We start from the raw sequence: 9,946 nt of genomic DNA, 5'->3' as shown, positions 1-9,946 counted from the left end.
CATGCTCATGCTCGTAAACTCGCTCGTTCACACGAGTTTAAACAACGCTTTGACATTGTTCATTTTTCAGTGCAAACACACAAAGTGACATTCAATTCTTAAATGAACTTTCCTACAACTTTGGCATTTTGACTTTCAAATATTGATCCCCAGTAATGGAAAAATAACAACCGTCAGTAAAGACATGCTTTCATGACAAGGGATGCAGAATGGGGGATCCTCGAATTTTAATAAGAATCCATGTGTATATCGTGAACGACCAATACGACATCGTCCCACGATGACATCCTCAAATTTGGACTGACAGCCAAAGTATTTACAACCAACATCTTGTTTAGGTTCATGTAATTCATTTCTATATACCTACTTGGGTGTCCCACTGCTTTTACGTCATATACGAATGCAACATCTAAAATTAAGCTATTTGGAATGTTACCATTTTGTTGGGTGCTTAGAAACAATGTCAGTAATTCGGCCTGTAACAAGAAGGTTATATAATTCAATAATTTCGACAAAAAGTAGATGTCTGATTGATTGATGTTGGATTGCCTGGAGACAGGAGAAAGAGTCTGAAAAGATATGAAATTGTTTGTTTTGCTTGTTAACTGATATATTCCTGTGTTTTTAATATGATTTTTGGATTCGGATGTACAAAATGGAGAGTTATTTGGTAGCAATCTGGTAATGACATATTTCTAAATCCCACGAGAGTAGCGCTGTCAATTGTCTTGGATTAATCTTTAAACATTATTAGCTGTGCTTCGTAAGTGATTATACTCTTCCTGATCGATGCCAGCTGAAACACGATGTATAGATGTTGTTTTTCAAGTACCTTTTAATACTTTTATGAGATACCAGTATTTGAGTTCGGGTTATTTGATAGGTATATTTGAAACTGATCAAGTAGAAATGTAATCATCTAGAATTCATGGAAAGTTAGTGAAATGTGAAATCATTTTGTTATGTTTTAAGATATTTTATGGAGAAAATTGAAATTGAACGCGTTTAATGGCTCTTGTTTTGTTTTAATGAAATAAAACATATACAATAAAAGTTCCAAATATAGAACATGATCAATAACGGAATGGAAGACATCAAAGTGAACCCTAAAACCATCCATTTACTGGTTGGATCGTATCTGTAGCCAGGGAGATGTTGCTTCATCAACTGTTCCACATTTTCCTCTGCTCCAACGTGCCGATTCCTTCATTTGTACAACACTGTGGTGATGGCAAATGCAGGGAAATCCGTCAGTGTAACAAGCAGTTGAATCATATGGGGATTGGAATGTGCAGCTGTCATATTACAAAAGGTAAGTTGACGTACAGGACTTCCGAAACTGAATTAGCTTCAGTTTGAAGTTTACTTATTCCAACCAAATATATTAGAAATTAGCTGTCTGTGTTGCTGTTAAAGGGCAACTGGAAGCCATTAGCAGTTAACTAGCATTGATAGGTCATGACAATGGACAGTTCGACGCCGGGAATTAAATTACAGGCAATGGACAAGTAGTGGGAGAGCATGGTTTTACTTTCTTTGGTATGTGTATCACTTCTAAATGCCTTTCAAAGACCTAAACCTAACATATTTTACTACTCCAATCTTACAATGGTGACAATTGAAAATGTGATGATATCTCTTATCAGAGTTCTCAAATCACCATGAACCCCTCTGTTGGTAACTGCTAATATGAAGGCAATCACATATCATTATGATCTAATCAATAATACAAATATAGTTACAAAGAGATAACCGCCTGTAGCTCCAAATCTTGTGCAATTAGTGATGTACAACCATTCTTGTGTGTGTTTAGTTTTTGTTTTACGCTGCACTCAGCGTTGTTTCCACCTGCATGACGGCGGTCTTTAGATAATCCAGTCTGTATCAGCATCTTTACTTCGATCTACGAATTTGGGATACGATGGCAATAAGTCAACCAAGTCAGCGATCCTGACCACCCGATCCTGAACAGTCGCCTCTTACAACACGCAGAGGCGGCTGGGAAGCATAGCGGTTACAGAGTTCGCTCGTTACGCCTAAGACCCGGGTTCGATTCTTCACATGAGTACAATGTGTGGAACCCATTTCTGGCGTCGACCTCCGTTATGTTGTTGGAATATTGCTAAAAGCGGCGTAAAACCCAACTCACTCACTCACCCCTGCTCAGTCTCCACCTTTGTTGTCTTCTCAAAATTGTTGTACTTACATGTAGACATATATGCACTCTGCCTCATGACATCCATTCACCTGATGAAGAAGTAAGTATATTCTCCGAACCGTTGTGTTCCTATAAAGAAGTTAACATCCATAAAACTCCCTCTCTTATGTTAAGTTTAATTGTTTTTTCTTCGGGTCACAAGTCTGATATTCCAATATTGTAGGAACCGACGAAACTGGGATGCTAAAATGTCCAATTACGTTACCAAACTGTAATTTACTTTACCTTACAAACTAATTCATTGGACGTAAGAATCGGCCTCAAAAAGATTGATTTTACAACAACTTACCATATATATACTGAGTCAAAAAAGAAACTTTACAAAATGTAATTTGAAAAATAATGAATAATTTTCCTCTGATGATACATCTATGTATCCGAAATGGGATCCCTATCTTTCGACTCTAGAAAAACGTTAGCAAAACCAACTCAAACCAATCCATTCGTCGTGCAAATGGCGTTAGTGCCAAATCAGGTTTTGCACGTGCAGTCGATCACGTGATCTTCGCATCGAAGTTTTCTTCATATGCACGTGTTTGCATTGGCCTCAAGAATTGAAAAAACACTTTTAAACCACAGTTCTAACTGTGCTTGAAATGCCAAGATTGTCAAATGTGCAACGTGAACGTGCCGTCGGCATGTTGCAAGCGGGAAGATCAGTTATTGACGTCGCAAGAGCAATGAGATGCAGCCGTCGTACTGTGTATGACTTGCGAGGTCGTCTACAACAAACTGGCACCACTTCTGATCGCCCAAGGTCGGGTTGTCCACGTGTGACGTCACGAGAAGAAGACCGTCAAAACGTCCTACGTCACCTACGTGACAGATTTCTGCCGGCTACACGAACCAGGGCTGAGATGTTTAGAGGTCGACTGTCCTCACAGACCATTCAAAATCGGTTGCGGGCTGCCAATCTCCATTCTCGACGTCCATATCGTGAACTCGTTCCTTTCATGGCGGCTCTTGGCCCAGGTCTACAGTTCCAGCATGTTATTGCTCTGCCGCATACCGCGATGTTGAAACGAAATGTCCTTCAAAACACTGGAATCAACGTCATGGACTGGCCATCGAGGTCTCCTGAAATTAATCCAATAGAGTACGTTTGGGATGAACTTGGGAGAAGGCTTCGTGGTCTTAGGAACCAACCTCAGAATTTGCAGGAACTTGGCGCTGCCTTGCAAGAGCAATGGCGCAGAATCCCCAACCACGTGTTCACAAGCATCAGGCAGTCGATGAGGAGACGGTGTTTGGCAGTGGTGAATGCGCGGGGCGGCCATACACGATATTGAACTGAGAAATTTCGCATTTTATTCTTGTGAGTTGACATTCTGTATACCCATGTTTTTTGGAACGGCGGTGTATCCTAATGGAACTGATTATGGCACTGTGAGTGTATCGAGTACATCACACAGATCTCAGCAATGAAATAAAACAATTTAACCATCTTACCATCTCTTGTTCTTTATTAGTGCCCTGAAGAAAGAATGTGAAGTTTCTTTTTTGACTCAGTATATATATATATATTATTGCTACTTGATTAGCATTAAATCTACTGGAACATGTGATAGCTATGAAGGTATTACTTCATTCATTGCAATCTTCGTTACCATACTTTGAGGAGCGAGTACAAAATTGAGGCGAAAGATATGTTGCAGTTTAGGGTCAATATCAATATGTCTAAAAAATCTATGTGATATTAACAGAAATGATACAAGCTTCACGAAATACAAATTTGGCAATCTTTTGAAAAGATAGCTAACGACAACCAAATATAGTGATCATTTCCAAATGCTTCTACCGAAGAAATTATCAACAGTAGAACAATTCTTTAAAATATCGTGAAACTATATCCCTATAATGAAGTAAATTAACAAGCAATCTTACCTGTTTCGTAGGGAATTTCCCGAATAAAGATGAAGTTTCCCTTCCACATTTGTTTTGTTTATTAAGATAATCCCTTCATTTTTTCATAGGTTTTACATTCATGTACGCACAACATATGGGAAGTGATTTTAAACGCCTATGATTGTAAACATACTAATTGTATCAATTTGTTTAAACACTACAGCTTTGGCGATACCAAGAATGAATAAATTGTGACACATGTTTTGATTGTTACAAACAAAATAGTGATTTCGAGTTGATTTCTACGATTTATACCATGTTTACATGGTAGTACTGGATGCGTATTTGACTTTTATTCGTGTTTATTCGTTTCCTAAACAAGTAGAAATCAAAACGACAGAAGAAATAGGTAATTGGGCATTCTCTCTGAGAATGGGTGAGGGGGTTCTAGGGGGAAAGGAGAACCTGAAAATCAATCCTAAATTTACAAAAAATACAAGCTTGATTGGTATTTTCAAAGCTTGTAAATTTTTGTGACCCCAACCCCTTTTTTCCTATTGACAAGCCAACGTCTTGTCCCTGATTGAGCCGAGGATGGAATGTTTTATGCCAGATGCAAGGTTCTATGCAGGATACAATGTTATATACAGGATACAATGTTCAATGCAGGATGCAAGGTTCTATGCTTCATGTAATGCACTATGTAAGATACACGGTTCTATGCTTTATCCAATGCATTATGCTTTTGGCAATGTACTATGCAGGATTCAATGTTCTATGCGGGATGCAAGGTTCTATGCAGGATACAATGTTCTATACAGGATACAATGTTTTATACAGGATGCAATGTTCTATGCGGGATGCAAGGTTATATGCGGGATGCAAGATTCTATGCAGGATACAATGTTCTATGCAGGATGCAAGGTTCTATGCTTCATGTAATGCACTATGTAAGATACACGGTTCTATGCTTTATCCAATGCATTATGCTTTTAGGAATGTACTATGCAGGATTCAATGTTCTATGCTGGATGCAATGTTCTATGCAGGATACAATGTTTTATGAAGGATTCAATGTTTTATGTAGGATTCAATGTTCTATGTTTCAGCTAACGACGTGAGCAATGTGCACAGCGGATCACCAGTAAGATCACTGCTTGAGGAGAGGTCAACATCGGGAAAGAGCTCAAACTGTTCGGGACCAGGTAAGCTTTCATTTTAAGTGCCCATGAGTTGGTCGTCATACAATGTACATCAGATAATTTATGAATGACAACGATGACGCTCACTTGTAATCTATGCTTTCAATACACACTCACAATTCCGAAACCGTCCAATATTTTTGCTATTTACAAACCTTTGGCACTGTCATTTTTTTCTCAATTTCCTTGGACTTAGTCTCACAAAAAGGGTGGATTTCGTTCGTTCGTCACCATGACACATAAACCACTTAATACCTAGCAACAAAACTTAGCAGACATATCAAACAGATCCTGAAGTGGTGTCTTTCGGAGTTTGGGACATTTTATATTTTTCTTGATTTCCATGGAAGCAATTTGGTCTAGTTATCTCAAGGAGGGTTGGATTTCGTTTCCGGAGTTAAACTTGAAAACCATGAAAGATGTACATGCACCAAACCTGGAACTTGTGTTGCCTTTTGCTATTTAGGAATTTTTCAAAATTTGATTTTCCCGGTTTCCATGGAAACAAGTCAGAGTTAGCTATTTGTAGATTATGGGAATTGTATTTTTTTCCATTACCATGGAAACGAGTTGGACTCAAAGGCAGGGGGTGGATTTCGTTTCCGTGCACCGCCAAAAAATTTCGAAGTCTTTCCACCCCAGTCTGCCATGATTTTTTCTTTTGATATTACGGAATTTTCTGGAAAGGAAAGCCTTTCCTGATTCCACAGCAACAAGTTTGACCTTGACTTTGTTCGTAGTGGTGAGTTTGTCCTGACCATATCTCTAAAACTCTAAAACTCTGTACACACACAGACCGGGCCGAGGTTGTCAAATAGTGCCTTGTGCTACTGGGTGGTTAAGTATTTAGAATTTAGAAAAATAATGCTTTGTTTGTTTTCATATGAATTTGAAGAAAACGAATTTGTTTCCTGTTTCCATGGCAACAAGTTTGATATTGACTCTGTTAATATCGTTCTGTTTGTGAGGACCATAACTCGAAAGAAGAGGGTAGAACAAAATCCCATTTGACAAAATGCCTGCACACTGCGGACAAAATCAGTGTGAAAAATGACATACACTTTATTTTGAAATAGATATTTACTCATGACTAAACTCATAATAACTCTCATTTAACTCATTCATGGGATTTTGTCCTATGTTGTTTATTTTGGTGTGGAATCTTGTCCAAAGACATTTTGTGCTATGAGATTTTGTCAGGGTGGGATTTTGTCAGCCCCACCCTACTAGGTAATCTTTCATGAAACTGTGAACAAACGGAAACCAGGTCGTCAACTGCCGTAGTTTGCTGTTACAGTTTCTTAAAATTTGTGTTTTTCCTTTGACGTTGATGTTGGTGTCAACCTGACATAGAAGCACAAAGTTACGACCCCCAGTTCCATATAATTGGTTTCACAGCTCAGTAACTACTCTTGTATGCGGACGGACAGATAAGAGAGACATACTCCCATCGAGTTGGACTTTAAGTAACTGTCAGATAATTTTTGTTTGTGGGGGCCGGGGGGATTTGTCATCTTCTGATGACTCTTGTCTATGGAGATGATCTCCTGTGTGTATCTCTTGCGATAAAGTGTTCACCATCAAGCATATTCTGCTTGACTGTGTGGACTTTTCATATGCATGGGATTCACCTGATGAAGCAACACATCTGAAAGAGCGTGCATCTCTTTGTAAACTACCTGAGGGAAATTGGTCTCTATCATAAATGGTAACTAACTGAAGGTGTGACAAATTGCTTTTTTATAATTTGGTGTTACAGCTTTTTGATTTGCAAATGATACTGTAATGGAAAAATACGCATTTTAAGAGACTCCTTTGGACTTTGTATTTGAGATGAGTATGTGTGCAGACCTTTACAAAACAACTTAACTCAGCCATAAAGACGAACTTCCATGTTGGCTGAGCGATCAAATTAGCTGTTTGAAACAGAGGTGTTAAATAAGATTTGAAACCTCTGGTGAACCACCCTGGAACGAATGTTTTCTAAATTCACGTTCTCTATTCTGAATTCTATTTAAGAGATATCACAATTCAGTTGTCACCGTTTTGAGTTACTGCTTAAGAGAGATTGAACTGTATCATAAATTGTAACTTTGTAATTGTTTGAGACAAATTGCTTATTTTTTTATTTATTGTTTTTTTGGGTGGGTGGGTGGTTAGGGGATTTGGTGCTATGACCTTTTCTGTTTCTAAATAATAATGTAATAAATGTATACGTTTTAAACAAACCAAACTCATATGGCCTTTGTACCTTAAAATGTCTACGGATGCAGACTTGATCTCGTCACTATATGGCTGGAGTAATCCCGATGTGACGTAAAGCCTAACTCAACTCAAATTCTTTAAGAAATATACTGTCTATTCTCGTTGACCGACTTGCTCAGCTCTGTGAAGGAATAACCAGTTTATACTAATTATGGCTTTGTTGATAATTGTGTAATGAAGACATATACATTTTAAGAAACTCGTTTAAACTCAAATATGTATATGAGCAGACTTGGTCTCGTCGATATATGGCTGAAACAATGGCGAGGCGACGTAAAACTCGATTCAGCTCAACTCCTTATTAAGTTTGCTGTAGGGAAATCTATAAAGTTTGCTATTTTCCCCAGCCGATAGTGAAATGTTCTAGGAACTACCGAAACTGTAGGAAAGCATGTAAAGTTTGCTTTTTGACCGAGCCACAAGGTTTGGTATTCCAATATTGTAGGAACTGCCAAGACTGACAAAAGATACTGTGTACCTGGCTTTTTCCGCTTCGTTCATCAAGCAGCAGGGATATATTCTTGTCACTGCAATACTATGGGCACTGAAAACAACGCGGTGAGTACACATGATATGTATCACTGTTACAATGGAATGTATGCTGTTCTGCAGTTTATTGTTCTGCATTCTATTTATTTTCATGCATTCTAAGCAAAACATATCTGTTGATTGGTCATATATTTTAAATTTTTGTTGTTGTCATTTAACAGCGCATTTAGATATATTCCAGCTACATGGCGGCAGTCGCCTCTGGGCTAGACAATCCGTTGATGAACAGTTGAGCATCGATCTATGCAATTGGGATACGATGACATGTGTCAACCATCTCAGTGAGCCTCACACACACACACACACACACACACACACACACACACACACACACACACACACACACACACACACACACACACACACACACACACACACACACACACACCCGATCCCGTTAGTCGCTTCTTACCACACGTATTTGTTGCTGAAGATCATTCTATCTCGGATCTTCAAGGGTTCTTCTTCGGGATGTTGAGTATAACAGTTCAACAGCAAGGTGTAATTGTAGTTTAGAAAGCTGTGAGCTGGCCATCAACATTTCCTATATGCCATATTTGCGCATATCATAAAGCAAACGGGCTGCGTCAGCCTGGTTGGTTAGGGCACAGTGTTGAATGGCATTAAAGTCAGTTCTGGAATTTTCGTTGCATCCTTCGTTGGAACAGAGACACACGACAGGTGAAATGGTTATTTTGAAATATATCATGTTTAAATGTTAACAGAAATGTTCTTTATATTCTGATATTTTATAACTTGAAGAGCATAACATATTTGGAGGTTTGCAGCTGTTATTCATCATGCAATGCTTTTGAAGTTCCACCTGCTCTCTAGTTCATACTAGAAGAAGATGGTTTGCTTTGATCAGTATGTACCATTCATCATGACACGTAAGTCAATATATAGAACTGGCCTTCAGCAACCCATGCTTGTCGTAAAAAGCGACTAACGAGATTGGGTGGTCCGACTCGCTGACTTGGCTGACACATGTCATCGTATGTCAGTTGCGTAGATCGATGCTCATAGTGATCACTGGATTGTCTGGTCCTATCTCGATTATTTGCATACCCCTGCCACAAAGCTGGTAGCTGAAATATTACTGAGTGAGTGAGTGAGTGTCGGTATCTGGAATATGATTGATTGATTGATTGAGTGAGTGAGTGAGTGCCGGTATCTGGAATATGAGTGTGTGAGTGAGTGAGTGAATGAGTGAGTGTGGTATCTGCAATATGAATGAGTGAGTGAGTGACGGTACTGGAATATGAGTGAGTGAGTGCCGGGATCTGGAATATGAGTGAGTGAGTGGGTGTGTGCCGGTATCTGGAGTGAGTGAGTAGTCCATCGCCCTTACACACGTAAACCAAACCAGTCCCTTGGCAATATTCATTTTCTGTCTCCAGAGAAAGGTTCCTCTGAGAAGAAGTCTGAAACTCCGGGACAAAATGACATTCCAGTTATCAACATTCCGATTTTCGAAATGGTTTGTACATCTGCCAATCCCTCCTACAGTGGTAGCTAAAGCTGCATGTACGTTTTTTAATTTTGAGACATACAACGAATGAAAAAAAAACTTGTCCATTAGAGAGAATGTGTTTACTAGTAATACCAGACAGCCCTGGGCTAATTTGTTATAAAAAACATTTAAATATCAAATAATGTTTTAAATACATTCTGATATTCGAAATGGTTTGTACATCTGCCAATCCCTCCTACAGTGGTCGCTAATGCTGCATGTAGGTTTATTAATTTTGAGCCATACATTTTCTCACAACGAATGAAATAAAAACCTTGCCCATTAGAGAGAATGTGTTTACTAGTAATACCAGACAGCCCTGAGCTAATTTGTTACAAAAAACATTTTAATATC

The 9,946-nt window shown here is 38.7% G+C and overlaps 1 long non-coding RNA gene across 1 annotated transcript; it reads left to right on the top strand.

Moving 5' to 3' along the window:
- Positions 1–5,167: 5,167 nt before the first annotated feature.
- On the top strand, positions 5,168–9,544 carry LOC124264820. Its single transcript, XR_006895267.1, has 3 exons — positions 5,168–5,268; positions 7,976–8,088; positions 9,480–9,544. It is a non-coding gene; the product is annotated as an uncharacterized LOC124264820 (long non-coding RNA).
- Positions 9,545–9,946: the final 402 nt, after the last annotated feature.

The sequence above is a fragment of the Haliotis rubra genome, unplaced genomic scaffold (genome assembly GCF_003918875.1).
Source record: "Haliotis rubra isolate DU_JTF1 unplaced genomic scaffold, ASM391887v1 Scf946, whole genome shotgun sequence".
Taxonomy (NCBI): domain Eukaryota; kingdom Metazoa; phylum Mollusca; class Gastropoda; order Lepetellida; family Haliotidae; genus Haliotis; species Haliotis rubra.
Note: the sequence above shows the minus strand (reverse complement) of the source record. Positions and strands in the feature narration are given on the sequence as shown.